Raw genomic sequence first — 17,036 nt, forward strand, 5'->3', positions numbered from 1 at the left:
TTCCACATCTTTTAAGGATTCATTTTGAAAGGAGGGGACAGAAATTTGGAAAGAGAAAGGGTGGAGTACTTGAACAACCAGAGAGGACATGTAAAAGATTAAAAGCATTTACAGTCTTAGGTCAAAGGAACACAGCATAGTACATGTAATACAGCTTACCACAGTGGTAGGCTGAAAGCATCATCCCCATATTGGGGCATTAACCCATACATTACTGGCTTTTAGGAAGACTTCATTCAATTTTCATGAATGATCTTATCATTCTTGCTACTGCTTTGCCTTTTCCTAAATAATTTTTTACATCCTAATCAGCAGCCATTAGGGCTCCAGTATGTTGGAATAACCCTTCCAGGCAATTTATCATTACCTATAGGCTGTCTCAGTATAAAATGATCTGTGATCATTAGTCTTGGATAGTTCCATAGCATCTGTACCATGGTCTTCTAATTTCTTGGGTTAAAGTTCTCTTGCCTGAGGATACACTCAGGCGCAAATATTTTATGTTTTCTTATTTCATTTCCTCACTGGGCTGTTGGAGTCATTGGGTTTATAGTATCCTGCTTTTCCAACTAGGGTTTCAGTTTAGCTACTATTTCTACTACTAATAATGATAATTCAATGAAAAACAGTCTCTCTTATTCTAAAGAACCAGGTTTCTTTTGGCAGAGTACTTATGCATTTGATTTCAAGATCATGTTTGTTTTTACTCAAATACATCATTCTTCAATTGGAATATGAATTTAACGAAGCTTGATTAACCGTTAAAAATTCAATTAGGTAGTTATTGGTAGTGACAGATGAGGGGAAAGCACTCTCCACCTCTCAAGTCAGCCAGACACTCACTTTTGACTTTGGCCGGAAGTAGTACACACACACACACACACACACACACACACACACACACACACACACACACACACACACACACACACACACACTGTCTCAAGTTTTGGCTATTCTAATCTCTTTTGCTCTCTCTTTCTAGATGAATGAATAATGTGCAGATGGGCTGCTTTCTCTTTCTAAATAAATGCATTATGTGCAGATTGGCTGTTTTCTCTTTCTAGATACGTAAATCGATACTGTGCGGTTGGGCTGCTTTCTATTTCTAGATAAATGGATCGTGTGCAGATGGACTGTTGTGTTTGGGTAAACCTAGATAAGTTAATGGAAAGTACAAGGGTATTAGTTATTTTCTGGATAAGCTGCAAATACATTACGAGTTTATGTGCAAACTTACCATTGATCTCATTATCCTTGAGAGAGGGATATGACTGTTTGCAGTCATCCCCTCACTATGTGTAGCTTTATGACGATAACCTGAACCTAAAGAAATGACTTCTTGGGCATTGTTCGTTCTCCATCGGCCGAAGAAAGTTTTTATTTTTTTTGTTTTCTTCCACAACTTCTAAGGCTAACCATGCAGTGTCTTTCCAAGTTGTGCTTCTCTCATGGAATCACTGAAGGTTGTGGCACCTACTGCTGTTGTTGCTGCTACTTTTGAAGGGATCCCTGTGGTCACTTTCTGTCTGGAAGTGTTTTCCATGGTTTCTAAGGTGTCGACCACAAAGAAGACTGGCAAGAAGCATGTGCACTCCTCCTTTTAGTTTTTCTCATCATCTCCCTAGTCATCATTAGATTTTTCAGATGTTGCTAATTCTAAGAAGAAAAAGAAGTTATTATTGAAGAAAAATGATCAACAGGAGTTGCATAAGACTTGGAACCAATCCATACGGGGAAGGCATTTATGTACGCAATACAGGGGCCAATTTTTGAATATGTAACTTCCCTGGTAGTACCATATATATAGCTTTAAATCCCGCGTTTCGTCGCGCGCACTGCAGAAATTCAAATTTTGCGGCAATCGCCGCCATGACAGTAGGTGGTCATATATGAGCGCCATCTCTCATAGGTAACTGGAACCATTCCCAACATTCCTCAGAAATTAACCGCAGTTGATCGAGTCAAACACCTAGGAAATTCGTTTCGCTGATATTACTTTATCTACAGTTTGGTGAAGTACCTTTTGTTTGATTAATGTTAATGGCTTTCGCTGCTTGTTTTTGGATATTCTTTTGACTTTTCACTACAGTTTAGATAGACTTTGTTGGATTTTTTACCTGGACTTTTTTCTGATTACAAAATGGCTGACTCTATAATAAGAAGGTGTGTTAGAGGATGCTAGACTCGTATGCCCAAGGCCTCTGTTGATCCTCACTCAATATGTAATGGTTGCAGAGGGCAGGTATGTACTTTTAGTAACAGATGTCTTGAATGTCGGTCTTTGTCTGATAAAGAGTGGAATGAGTTTGATCGCTATGTTAAGCGACTAGAGAAGGATAGGATTAGAAGAGCTAGATCTACCAGAATTCTTTCAAATAGATCGTCTGATAGTTATATTCCTACTAATGTACAGTACATCATTTTAATATTCCTATTCCTGATCCTAAGGCAGTAGTTCCAGACCCCGCTATGGTGTCGGAGGTAAGTGAACCTTCTTTAAAGGATGTGATGGCTGCTATTTCAGCCTTAGGTGCACAGGTTCGTTCCCTGACTTCGTAAAAAGAAGTTCTGTGGGGTGCAGTGCGTGGCTTGCAAAGCAAGCTTGTGAATAGTGATAGTGAAGTGGAGGGTGCGTCCGTTCGTGTCTGTCATAATCCCAGTCCGGGACCTCTTCCATGCTCACCAACCCCTGGGAGAAAGAATGTCGAAAGGCGAAAGGATATGCCAGACCTTGATCAGCGAACGGACGTCCCCTCGAGCGATCCTGTTGACGCTTCCCAGGACGCTCCCCCTCGCCACAGGAAAGGCGAGGTAAGAAAGTGTTCGTCCTCGTCGGATGACGCAAAACCGCAACGTGGTTGGCATCAACTGCTTCTCTCAAGGCCGCTCAAGAGATGTATGTCTCCTGCTAAACCATCCTGCAGTAACTGGAGCTCGCCGGAAGTTTTTCTTTCGGTAGACGACGTGCCAGTGCCAAAACAGTCGCATAAGGCACATAGTTCGTCGGAGGAAGAGGGTGCTCATTTTACTTCTGTGCACGCTTTTCCCCCTCCCCCAGATTGGGAGATGTTGCAAGGACTTTCCCCTGGTGGTCACCCGACAACGGTTGACGCTCCCTTGCAGCGATCGTTATACAGTTCAGCTAACGATAAGAATCGTGACGCTCCTTCGCAGTAGTCTGGACACGCGCAGGACGCGCCTTAAGTGTCAGATCTGTCAGAGCTGAAGAGGTCGATTACGTCTCTGTTTGACTCATACAAGTCTCGAACAGAGGAGTCTCGTAAAAAAGAACTGAAGGACATCAACAGACCGAGGAAAGGAGCTGCCGCGAACCAAGACGTTATCGGACAGCGAATTATTCTTGCGCTCAGCAACGCTCCCTCGCAGTGATCGGGACGCGTTACGGGAAGCGACAAGGTTCTGGATGCTCCCTCACGGCATGCTGGACGCATGCAGCACGCTGGAAGCTTACATGCAAACTTGGACGCATGCAGCAGACTGGATGTATGCTGGACGCATGCATTCAGGACTTGTCCCCGCAGCATGATAGACTAGCAGTTGTCTCTCCTTCGCGACATACTGGACGCGCAGCTAACGCTTCCTCGCGTCACGATGTAAACATTCAGCATGCGGGACGCACGCTAGACGCACGCGAGCAGGACTTACCCTCGCAGCATGCGGGTCGCTATGTTGACGCTTCCTTGCAGCATGATGGACTTATGCTGGAAGCACTTGAACATGACTCTCCCTCGAGACATGCGGGACGCAAGTGTGACGCTTCCTCGCAACTGGCTGGAATCTTGCACGATGTTCCATCACAGCATAATGAGATTTTTCTGGAGGACGATAATCGACAAGATGAGGTGGTTTTGTCTCCTACCCATTCGACTCAGGAGATCGACATTCCCTTAGCCGAAGTTTTAGAGGAGGAATCCCAGGATACGCTGCATGCAGCTGACCTTAAAAAGTTACTGACGGTTCTAACATCACTGTATCCAGTGGACTTTACTCAGCCTAGGCCTCAGATCCTGCCCTCCCAGTTTTTTAAGGGCAGACCCCGAAAACCATCCTCCTTCAAGAAAATGGTTATTGCTAGATCGGTTAAGAGAGCTTTCTCAACTCTCAACCAATGGACTTCCAAGAGAAAGGATCTAGGGAAGCCCGCCTTTTCCATTCCACCTACTAGACTGGCCTCCAGATCTAGTGTGTGGTATGAGACTGGGGAAGTTCTCGGTTTGGGAGTTCCTGCCTCTTCCCAGGGAGACTTCTCCAGACTTGTTGATGCCTCACGTAGGTCAGCCATGAGCAAGTCGAAGATTATGTGGTCCACTTCTGAGATGGACCATTTGCTGAAGGGCATTTTTAGGACAATAGAAGTCTTCAGCCTTATGGACTGGACTCTCGGAGCTCTCGCAGAGGCCACAGACCCAAGGAACGAGGCTCGGATGCATCTGATAGCCTGTCTGGATAAGGCTGTGAGGGATAGTTCCATCAAACTTTCCGCCCTTTTCACGGCAGGAATTCTTAAAAAGAGGGCCACACTTTGTTCCTTCTTATCTGCAAGTTTGTCCTCTGCTCAGAAATCTGAACTTTTATTTGCTCCTTTGGGGGATCATCTTTTCCCTCCGGAATTAGTGAAGGATTTGTCGGCAGCTCTGTCAGAACAAGTTACTCTGGACCTGATCTCTAGAACTGCTAGCAAAGTTCTTCCAATTAGTTTTTCATCAAGGAAACAAAAGGAGTCTCCTCCCACTCGTCAGCCCTTTCGTGGGAGAGCCCCTACGAGGGGACCTCAAAGAATTGCTTCCGGAGGTCAAGCTCGCAGGTTCCCAAGACAGCAGAACAAATAAAAAAAGTGAGACATGCTGTCTCCAGACACTAGTGGGAGCCAGGCTCTCACACTCTTGGCGGAAGTGGAGCCAAAGGGGGCGGACTCCTGGACGATTAAGGTCCTCAAGGAGGGATACAAGATCCCCTTCCTGAATATGCGTCCCATGTCGTCGATACCCTTAGAGTTATCAAAGACCCACTCAGGGAACAAGGCAGCAGCTCTTCAAGATCAAGTGAACCTTATGCTATCAAAATCAGCCATATAAGTGGTAGAGGACACTTCCTCGGAGGGGTTTTACAACAGGCTTTTCCTAGTTCCAAAAAGCTCGGGGGGTTGGAGACCTGTTTTGGACGTCAGTCCTTTGAACAAGTTCATCAGCAAAGAATAGTTTGCCATTGAAACTTCAGCGTCAGTCCTTGCAGGCACCAGACAGGGAGACTGGATGGTGTCATTGGATCTGCACGATGTGTATTTCCATATCCCGATACACCCGGACCACAGGAAGTTTCTAAGGTTCGTGTTCCTCAAGACCACGTATCAGTTCAGAGCGCTCTGTTTTGAACTAAGCACGGCTCCCTACGTTTTTACCCGATTAATGTCCAACATGGCTCGCTGGCTTCACCTAAAGGGAATAAGGATTTCTTTATATCTGGACGACTGGCTACTCAGAGCGGAATCGCAAGTAAAGTGTCTGGAGTCTCTCCGAATGACAATCACCTTAACTCAACAGTTAGGTCTGATGTTAAATCTTTCCAAATCTCACCTAATACCCTCACAGAATATTATTTATTTGGGGATGAGGATTCACTCAGCAGTTTTTCGGGCTTTTCCAGCCCCGAAACGTATTCTAGACTGCCTAACAAAAGTACATCACTTTCTAGACTTACGGTCATGCTCGGTGAGAGATTGGATGAGTCTCCTAGGCACCCTATCATAAATTGAACAGTTTGTATCATTGGGAAGACTTCATCGACGTCCTCTACAGTTTCATCTGACAAAGTTTGGAAAAGTGGATGCCGATCCCTCTAATGATCAGGAATCACTTGGAATGGTGGGACAATATCAACAGGTTCCAGGAAGGGCTCGATCTGTATCAAAAGAACCCCGACCTAGTGTTGTACTCCGATGCCTCAGACATGGGGTGGGGTGCAACACTCGGGAAGGCCGAAATATCAGGTCTGTGGTCAGAGTTACAGAAGAAATGGTATATAAATCTCAAAGAGCTAGTGGCCATTCACCTATCCCTCATTCATTTCCAGAAGGAAGTCCGAGGAAGAGGGGTTCAGATCAACGCAGACAACACCACTGTGTTGGCTTATATAAAAAAGCAAGGAGACACTCATTCGACTTCACTTTACGAGGTTGCGAGAGACTCACTCCTCTGGGCAGAAGCGAGAGACATAACCCGGATTACTCGCTTCATAGAGGGGGAGAAGAACGTCAGGGCGGATCTTCTCAGCAGAAAGAGACAAGTTCTAACCACAGAGTGGACCCTGCATCACGAGGTGTGCACCAACCTTTGGATGTTGTGGGGTCAACCCTCAATAGACCTCTTCGCCACACAAATGACAAAAAGGTTGCCGGTATTTTGCTCTCCAGTCCCAGACCAGGAAGCAGCCGCAGTAGACGCTTTTCTTCTGAATTGGGAGAACCTAGAAGTGTACGCTTTTCCTCCATTCAAGACCCTAGACAGAAATTCAGGGAATCACCCAACGTCCACATGACTCTGATAGCTCCATTTTGGCCCACGAGACCTTGGTTTGCAGAGATAACAGAGTGGCTTGTAGATATCCTCAGAATATTACCCAATCGGAGAGATCTACTCAAACAGCCTCATTTGGAGAGATACCACCAAAATCTCCTCACTCTCAATCTGACTGCCTTTCGACTATCAAATAGCTGGCAAGAGCGATAGGTTTTTCAAGGGAGGCTGCACGTGCTATTGCCAGAGCTAGAAGGACATCCACTATCAGGGTTTACCAATCCAAGTTGGACATATTTAGAGGATGGTGCAGGAATAACAAGCTTTCCTCCACCAGTACCTCTATAGCCAATATAGCAGATTTTTTATTATATCTGCTTACTAAAGAGAAGCTAGCTGTGGCTACCATCAAGGGTTACCGCAGCATGCTAGCTTCTTCCGTCACCGTAACATTGACATGTCAGGTGATAAGGATCTTTCTGATCTCATTAGATCTTTCGAGACGACTAAGAGGAAGGACAATCCAACCCCCTCTTGGAACTTGGATGTAGTTCTGGCCTTTTTAACCTCAAGTAGGTTTGAACCCTTGGACAAGGCATACTGGAGGGATCTTACCAAAAAGACTCTGTTCCTGGTTGCTTTGGCTACAGCAAAAAGGGTAGGGGAGTTACAAGCCACCAGCAAGAGGGTTGGCTTTAATGGAGACAATGCTATTTACTCCCTCCAGCTTGGCTTTCTCGCTATAAATGAGAATCCTTCTCGACCTTGGCCTAGATCTTTTAACATCCCAGGGCTATCTCACTTAGTTGGGCGAGAGAAGGAGAGAGGCCTTTGTCCAGTAAGAGCTCTTAAATTCTATCTACACATGTCCAAGAGGACAAACAGACAACCTCTGGTGTTCTGTTAAAAAACCCTCTTTACCATTATCCAAGAATGCTCTAGCTTTCTTCATCAAGGACTTGATAAGAGAAGCTCACCAGAATTGTGAAGAAAGGATTTTCCCAATTCTCAAGGTGAAACCGCATGAGGTTAGAGCTGTTGCAACCTCTATGGCCTACAAGCATAATAAATCTATGAAGTCTATTTTAGAGGCCACATTTTGGCGAAGTAAATCAGTCTTCGCAGACTATTATCTCAAAGATGTACAAACCCAGTATGAGGATTGCTGTTCCCTGGGTCCTTACGTTACCTCTGGCGTCGTAGTTGGAGAAGGGTCTACTACCTCTACCCTATAATCTATTATTATACCCTTGTCTTTTTTCTTGTATTTGTGTTCACAGGTTGTCTGTGAAGGTTATCGCAACCTTCCACAGTCTGGGATGCAACACAAGTTACTTTTTTTATTGTTTTTTTTTTTTTTAACTTTGGAGTAGGTGGTCAGATTCAGTATCCTTGGCTATGCCAGGTTTGCAAGGGTGGTTGTCTAGCCACGCTAGAGGTCGAGGACCTTGTGGCAGCCCTAAGAGACTTTTACAGCCCCCTGAGTGGATCGCTGAGTTTCTCAAGGAATGCAGGCGAAATGAGGCTGAGCAATTATGAAGCCAGCTTCCTTATCAGGTAAGAACCAGATTGTTAGTACTGTACTACAAATTGTAGATATTAATAATAATAAGAATTTCCCAATGGGATGAGGTTTTCGACCCACCACCGATGGTGTCAATCAGCTATATATATGTAACTACCAGGGAAGTTACATATTTAAAAATGGTATTTTTATTATAAAGTAAATTTCTAAATATACTTATCTGGTAGTTACATATATAAAAGGACTAGGTGAGATAGCGCTCATGTATGACCACCTACTGTCTTGGCAGCAAGTATATTTAAGAAATTTTTTTATAATAAAAATACCATTTTTCTATATCTTTTCTACATCCTTATGATTACCTGTCAAGAGGTCGTTGGAGTCACCTTCCTCACTCTTGTACATGACCGGAAAGGATGACATGTCGAAGAAAGAAAAATACCTGTAACCTAGTTTGGTTCTAGGGGAGTTCTTCCTAACAATGAGTGAATCTCTATTTAAAAGGATGAAAGATTTGTATATGCATTGCCGTAAATCAAAAACTTTCGGCTGCATTTGTATTTTTCTTGGTTTACAAGCTGGAAACCTTAAATGAAATTTCCCTCTTCATCCACTCGTCTCAATCAGAGGCCTAAGGACAAATGTAGCTATTATGCGACAGGCAGGTGAGTGCGGCTTTTCCCCTTGAGCCACCTATCATTACCAACTATCAGTACCTGGTTAACTGAAGACATAACGCTATCTTAAAGAACTCTGGTTTTTATAGCCAGGGAAAGTCAAAGTTATTCAATTTATTGTAATAAACAATGTTTTTAAATATGTAACTTCCCTGGTAGTTACATATATATATATATATATATATATATATATATATATATATATATATATATATATATATATATATATATATATATATATATATATATATATATATATATATATAGCTTAATCCCGTGTTTCGCCGCGCGCACGGCAGAAATTCAGATTTCGCGGCAATCACCGCCAGGTGAGTAGGTGGTCATACATGAGTGCCATCTCTCATAGGTAACTGGAACCATTCCCAATATTCCTCAGAAATTCCCTGCTGTTGATCGAGTCAACACGTCGGAAATTCGTTTCATTGTGGGTTTGCTTTGTCTACAAATTTGGTGAAGTACCCATTGTTTATTGTTTATGGCTTTCGCTAACTGCCTTTCGACTATCAAAGATATTGGATTTAACTTTTTCACACAAATAGATAGTTTTTTGTTGGTCCAACTTGGACAGTTTAATTTAACTTGATTTTCAAGATGGCTCCTCTGTTGTTATAATTTGTTTGTAGGGCTAGACTGGCTTCCAAGCTGCTCTTGATGCCCACACAGTATGTAGCAGAAGGTATGTGTGTATTTTAAATATTAAACTTAGCCGGTGAATATATAATAGCTGACGTCTCCGACGGCTCGACAGATTCCAAAAACTCGCGAGCGATCGCCATGAAGGTTGCGGGTGTGCCCACCAGCGCCGACTATCGGCCAGATACCGCATATACTTGTAAACAGCTCCAGTTCTTCTCTGTCGGTCTTGTCGACAAGTTGGTTCCACTCGCTTTATGACCTCGAGTTTTCTACCGAATTGGTGAAGTACTTGGTTTTGGTTTTATTGCTTTCGCCGTGTTGGATTATTCAATACTATCTTCAAAAGAAATGCTTTTGAAAGGAGCGGAAAAGTGTTTTGCCCTTGCTTTTTTTTTTTTTTTTTTTTTATCTCTGGTTTTTCCATTGAGTAAAGATGGCCGACCCTTCCCTCAGTGTACGGAAGTGTGTTTAAGGCTCTTAGTAATTATTTTATCACGTTATAAATTATTGTTGATATTTATAGATTTTCCTCTATTTATTTTATATCTCACCCGCCTTTATTAGGCCTCTTCGATTAGCTTTCCATGTATACTAAACATCAAGATAAATTTTATGTTTTGTTTATATGTGGCCGTTACCTATTCCTTGTAGGCGGTCCTAACTTGGAAAACGAAGTTAAACAACGTTGAGCCCATTCAACTTTTATTTTTGTTAACCCTTTCACCCCCAAAGGACGTACCGGTACGTTCTTGCAAAACACTGTTAATTACATATTTTCGATAATTTTACGAGAAACTTCAGGCATTTTCCAAAAGAATGAGACCAACCTGACCTCTCTAGGACAAAAATTAAGCTTTTTAGAGCAATTTAAAAAAATTATATAGCAAAATGTGCTCGAAATTTAACCTTATGGTGGGGGTAAAAGGGATAAGTTTAAATCAATTGCTCTGTAAGAGTTATGAAATGAATATTTTTTAGAAAATATTTTAAGAAATATATTCTTTGAATAGTCTTCGTGCTGTTTTTTTCAAAGATGAACTAACGTTTGGTTTATTTATGCTAAGCAGTTTGCGCTCTATCGTTACGATAGAGAAAGAGAGAATCACGGTTTCACTTTGCAGAAAGAGTAAATCGATTTTGACGTTTTGTTCATTCTTCTTTCAAACTGAAGTGTTTTAGATACTAATTTAAAGGAACTTGTTAATTTTCAATTTCTTAGTCCTTTCAGTTTTTTCCTTTGGTCAAATAACCTGTTTATTGACGAAGGGTGAGTGGGCAATTCTCTTGTGTGTGACAAGAGAGAGAGAGAGAGAGAGAGAAAGAGAGAACGATCCGATCTTTATTCTCGTCCCAAGTCTCTGTACAAGGAGTTTGGGAGCGAGTAACGTTGTTCTCGATTCAGTTTTTTACTCTCGTCCCAAGTCTCTGTACGGGGAGAGAGGATAAAACTTTTTTAGTTTTTATTCTCGTCCCAAGGCACTGTACGGTGAGAGATTGAAAACGTAGTACTAGTGTTTAGTCTCCTCCCCAGTCACTGATCCTTTTTAACTTTATATATTTCCGTTTTATTCGATATATATGTTTACTGATTTTTGCATGTGTGTTTCATTTTGTACTAATGTGCTTACATTATACGACTCATTTCGCAATTATAACCTTTTGATGTAAGGGAGAATTGCGTGCTTCAGGTAGAAATCAGTTTTATTCATGCCTAATGTGAAATTATTGAAAAATACGATATCAGTGAAGTAAGTGCTTAAAACATGTTCTGTGTTGCGGAGGGTTCGTTTGTTCGTGCTTGTCGCTCCCCTAGTCCGAGACCTCTTTCAGGCTCTCCTGCACCAGGGAGAAGTAATGTCGTAGGACTTAAGGGGACGAGAGGCTTTAACCAACGTACAGACGTTCCCTCTTTGGTATCGGACGTTTCTCGTCAAGATCGCCCTTACCATAAGACGGGTGAGACTGTGTTCTCCTCGTCATCCGAAGACTTTTCGCAAAAGAAACCTTGGCGCAAGGTTTCTAGACCCTTGAAGCGAAAGTCAGTCCCTTCAGGACAGGTCCAGCGTCCTGGCTGTGGCCATTGGGACAGCTCTGACCCTTTGCAGTCGTCGGAAGACTGTTTCGCCTATTAAACGCAAGCGTAACACGGGGTCCGAGGGTCGCGGTAAAGGCAATGTTTTGCCAACACAGACGTTACCGTCGTCTCGGCCCGTTCCGACTCCCGTTGATCCTAAATGGGTTGTCCTGCAGGACATGCAGACTAAGCTTGCCTCCCTTATGGAGAAGTATGACGTTGAGCAGGTTCACGATGAACCTTCGATTTCGAGTCGCCGTTACGCTTAACGAGACTCTGGCCGTCAGCCGCCCAAACGAGCATTTACTCGTCCGTTTGACGTTAGTGCTGACGTTTCTTGTACTTTGAAACGTAATGTCAGTAGTTTTTCACGTCGGTCACGTGACATGGATCCTCCCTGGCTGCAGTCTCGTGTTGACTTTCAGCCGCTGCCGCAGTCTCGTGTTGACGTTCAGCCGCTGCCGCAGTCTCGTGTTGACGTTCAGCCGCTGCCGCCGCAGCCCCGACCGGACGTTCGCCAACCGGCTCAGTTGCCTCGACTTGACGTTGAGCGTCAATCACCGCAGTCGAAGGTTGTTTTACCTGCTCAGTCTATGCAGTCAAGGCAGTTCCGACGTGACGTCGAGCGTCAATCAACTTCAGTTGTTGTTGTTGGTCAGTCACAAGGATTTCAGTCCTTTCAGCAGCGGCGTGACGTCGCTTCCTCTACTGCTACTGCTGCTCCTTTGCTTGTTGTCGTTGCCTGTCAAGCGTTGCCGCCGCGGCAGGTCTCTCCTTTTCATGAGACTCGGCAATTGTCGGACGAGGTTCCTTCAGATGAGGAAGTTGCTGATCCTCCTCCTACTGATATTCCTTTGGGGACTTTGTCAGACGGAGAGGAACCTAAAGCTGCTCAGCCCTCTATGGACTTTAAAAAAATCATGCTGATTTTTAAGGATCTTTGTCCGGACCATTTTGTAACTGCTGCTCCTCGTTCGCCTTCGTCAGAGTTTACGCTAGGCCTAGCTACTTCCAAGCCGTTGTTTTCTAAGCTAGTGCTCTCTCGCTCTTCTAAGAGAGCTTTACGTTTGCTAGGCGACTGGTTGATCACCAGGAGGAGTTTGGGGGAGACAGCCTTTGCTTTCCCTCCTTTTAAACTGGCTTATAGAGCGAGCGTCTGGTATGACACGGGAGAAGTTCTCGGCTTGGGAGTTCCTGCCTCTTCCCAGGGAGACTTCTCAAGCCTCATAGACTCTCCCCGTCGCCTGGCCATGAGACGCTCCAAGATTTTATGGTCGGCTTCAGAGCTAGACCATCTCCTGTTAGGAGTTTTTCGAGCGTTTGAAGTTTTTATTTGTTGGATTGGTCCCTGGGAGCCTTAAGTAAGAAGGTCTCTCCAGCTGTCAATGTATTGCTGTACAATTATGTCATGCATGAACAAGGCTATCAGGGATGGCTCCAATGATCTGACAGCCACGTTCTCTGCAGGAACAAGGCTATCAGGGATGGCTCCAATGATCTGGCAGCCACGTTCACTGCAGGAGTACTTAAGATGTAAGTGCGCTCAATGTGTTCATTGTCAAGACAAACTTCACGATGAAGACTACCAAATCTGTCTTGGCAGCAGTAAGGGAAGGCGACTGGATGGTCTCTCTCGACCTTCAGGATGCATACTTCCACATCCCGATTCATCCAAACTTTCAACAACATCTGAGGTTTGTGGACGGGAAAGTAATGTACCAATGTCGAGCACTGTACTTCGGCCTCATTCCTGCTCCTCTTGTTTTTACAAGGCCCTTGCAAAATGTAGCAAGCTTTCTACATTTTTTGAGGATTCAGAGCCTCCCTTTATTTTGACGACTGGCTAATCAGGGCGTCGTCATTATATCGCTGTCTGGAGAGCCTCTAATGGACATTAGACCTAACCAAGGAGCTAGGTCTCATAGTGAACGTAGAGAAGTCGTAACTTACAGTACCCCATCCCAGACTATTCTTTATTTGGGAATGGAGATACAGTGTCTGATTTTTCGGGCCTTTTCGTCTCCCACAAGAATGGAACAAGCTCTGTTAAAAGTCCTTCACTTGCAAGAGAAAAACAGTTGCTCTGTAAGAGTTTGAACTAGCCTCGTGGGAGTAGTTTATCTCTCTGGGGAGACTCAACCTATGCCCTCTCCAATTTCACCTAAACCATTGGAACAAGGAGAAGGGCTTAGAGAGTATCTCTTTCCCAATCTCCAACTCAGTCTAGACATGTCTGACTTGGTGGGACAGCAACATCAGACTTCGAGAAGGTCTTTCTCTTGCGATCAAGAACCCAAACCATGTGTTGTATTCAGATGCATCGGATTTGGGTTAGGGAGCTCCACTGGACAGTCTGGAATGCTCGGGTCTTTGATCCACGGATCAGAAGGAACTCCATTTAATGCAAGTAACATCTCTCCTTTGGCGAGATTTGTGCAAGGAAAAATGAATGTCTTGGCGGACGGCCTCAGCAGAAGAGGACAAGTCATCTCCATGGAGTGGACGTTGCATAAGACTGTGTGCGAGAAGCTATGGATGACATGGGGTCAACCCACCATAGATCTTTTTGCGACTTCTCTGACAAAGAGGCTCTCGACTTACTGCTTTCCAGTTCCAGATCCAGAGGCAGCCCACATAGACGCTTTCCTGCTGGACTGGTCTCACCTGGACGTTTATGCCTTTCCACCTTTCAAGATCCTAAACAAAGTGCTGCAGAAGTTCACCTCTCACAAAGGGACCAGGTTGACATTGGTTGCTCCACTCTGGCCCGCGAGAGAGTGGTTCACAGAGGTACTTCAATGGCTGGTAGACGTTCCAAGGAGTCTGCCTTTAAGGATGGATCTCTTACGGCAGCCCCTCGTAAGGAGTCTTCATCAAAGCCTCCCCGCGCTTCGTCTGACTGCCTTCAGACTATCGAAAGACTCGCAAGAGCTCGAGGATTTTCGAAGGAGGCAGCCAGAGCGATTGCGAGGGCTAGGAGAGCATCTACCATCAAGGTCTACCAGTTGAAGTGGGAGGTCTTTAGTGACTGGTGCAAGTCATCATCCATTTCCTCTTCCAGTACCTCTGTAGCCCAAATTGCAGACTTTCTCCTGCATCTGAGAAATGTTCGCTCCCTCTCTGCTCCCACTATTAAGGGCTACAGGAGCATGTTGGCTTCTGTGTTCAGACATAGAGGCTTAGATCTGTCCAATAATAAAGATCTCCTTAAGTCCTTCGAGACCTCTAAGGAGCGTCGTATGGCAACTCCTGGGTGGAACTTAGACGTGGTCCTAAGGTTCCTAATGTCCGACAGGTTTGAGCCATTACATTCAGCCTCCCTGAAGGATCTCACCCTCAAGACGCTTTTTTTGGTGAGCTTGGCTTCGGCTAAAAGGGTCAGTGAGATCCATGCCTTTAGTAAAAACATCGGCTTCTCTACAGATAAAGCTACATGTTCGCTTCAGCTTGGTTTCTTGGCCAAAAATGAACTGCCTTCTCGTCCTTGACCTAAATCTTTTGATATACCTTGCCTATCAGAGATCGTAGGCAACGAGGTTGAAAGAGTACGGTGTCCAGTTAGAGCTCTTAAGTTCTATTTAGCTCGTACCAGATCCTTACGAGGTGGATCTGAGGCCTTATGGTGCTCTGTTAAGAAGCCCTCATTGCCTATGTCTAAAAATGCTTTATCGTATTTTATTAGATTTTTAATCCGAGAGGCTCATTCTCACTTAAGTGAAAAAGATCGTTGTTTAATTAAGGTCAAGACGCACGAAGTAAGAGCGATAGCAACTTCCGTGGCTTTTAAGCAAAACAGATCTCTGCGAAGTATTATGGACGCGACCTTTTGGAGGAGCAAGTCGGTGTTCGCTTCATTTTACTTAAAAGACGTCCAGACTCTTTATGAGGACTGCTACACACTGGGTCCATTCGTTGCAGCGAGTGCAGTAGTGGGTGAGGGTTCTACCACTACATTCCCTTAATCCCAATATCCTTTTAATCTTCTCTTGAAATGTTTTTAATCTTGGGTTGTACGGAAGGCTGAGAAGTCTTTCGCATCCTTTTTGATTTGGCGGGTGGTCAAATGTCGTTTCTTGAGAGCGCCCAGATTAAGGGTTTTGATGAGGTCCTGTTGTATGGGTGGTCGCCCTGGATATAACAGCTCCTGGGAGTCTTTCAGCATCCTGAGAGGATGGCTGGGCTTCGTGAGGAAAGCGGACTAATAAGGCAGAGTAATCGTCAGAGTCAGCTTCCTTACCAGGTACCTATATTTAATTGGGTTTTGTTATGATATAATTGTCAAAAACTCTAAGCATATACGCCTTTATTGTATTAATACTGGTCTCTACCCACCACCATGGGTGTGAATCAACTATTATATATTCACCGGCTAAGTTTAATATTTAAAAATGATATTTTGATTATAAAATAAATTTTTGAATATACTTACCCGGTGAATATATAAATTAAAGGCCCTCCCTTCCTCCCCGATAGAGACCTAGGGGACTGAGAAAAACTGGAGCTGTTTACAAGTATATGCGGTATCTGGCCGATAGTCGGCGCTGGTGGGCACACCCGCAACCTTCATGGCGATCGCTCGCGAGTTTTTGGAATCTGTCGAGCCGTCGGAGACGTCAGCTATTATATATTCATCGGGTAAGTATATTCAAAAATTTATTTTATAATCAAAATATCATTTTGTTTTCTTTTCTATGTTCGTAAGATTTAAATGGATAGGATCAAAGAATTTTTTCCCCTTACTTTATTAACTAACGAACAACTCTTACAGATATAATGGAAGGAAAAACATTATGACATCACAATCATGTGACGTAAACTCTTAGCAGGGCGAGATATGAATGCCTTCAAGGAAATCAGTCCACCATCGCTATGACGTCACAATCTTGTGACGTAATCTACGTAGTATGACTTGCAAATATGTGAATTATTTTCTTTTTCTTGCAAGAAATGTAAAAATACTAACTTACTAAGCATAAGTATTTTAATTTTTATATTGTAGAAAAATATATTTTTAAGTATATATTTGTCCTATTAGTATAATTCCTTTAGTTAATTTTTTATTCATATAGAGATTTCACGAGCGTATAGTCAATTTACGCTACGTAGTACTCTTGACGATCGTTATAGTTTCACAATACTTTGTATCGTTATTTAATATTTCAATTTTGAGAATACTAATATTAATCAGATAGCCTATTGTATTTTCTTTCTAGCCCTTGGCGAAAGAGTATAATCTCTCGCAAGGGGCAGGTACTTTTATGGTCTAAAGTGAAATAGTTAAAAGTGCTAGTGTTCAGTGGCTCGTAAGCATGACACAGTGCAGTGGAGTGTGCGTCTGTTCGTGTCCGTCATACTCTTAGCCCGGCACCTCTTCCATGCTCCCCAACCCCTGGGAGATGGAAAGTCGAAAGGCGAAGGGAGATGTCAGACCTTGATCAGCGAACGGACGTCCCCTCGAGCGATCCTGTTGACGCATTCCAGTACGCTCACCCTCGCCATTGGAAAGGCAAGGTAAAAGTGTTATCCTTGACGTCGGTTGACGTAGCTCCCAGACGAGGCTGGCGTTT

The 17,036-nt window shown here is 43.8% G+C and overlaps 1 protein-coding gene across 2 annotated transcripts in view; it reads left to right on the plus strand.

The window, feature by feature from the left end:
* Window positions 1-17,036, plus strand: part of sav (salvador) — an 80,546-nt gene that overhangs the window by 43,341 nt on the left and 20,169 nt on the right. The gene's annotated exons all lie outside the window — the stretch shown is intronic.

Source organism: Palaemon carinicauda, chromosome 2, assembly GCF_036898095.1.
Source record: "Palaemon carinicauda isolate YSFRI2023 chromosome 2, ASM3689809v2, whole genome shotgun sequence".
Classification (NCBI taxonomy): Eukaryota; Metazoa; Arthropoda; class Malacostraca; order Decapoda; family Palaemonidae; genus Palaemon; species Palaemon carinicauda.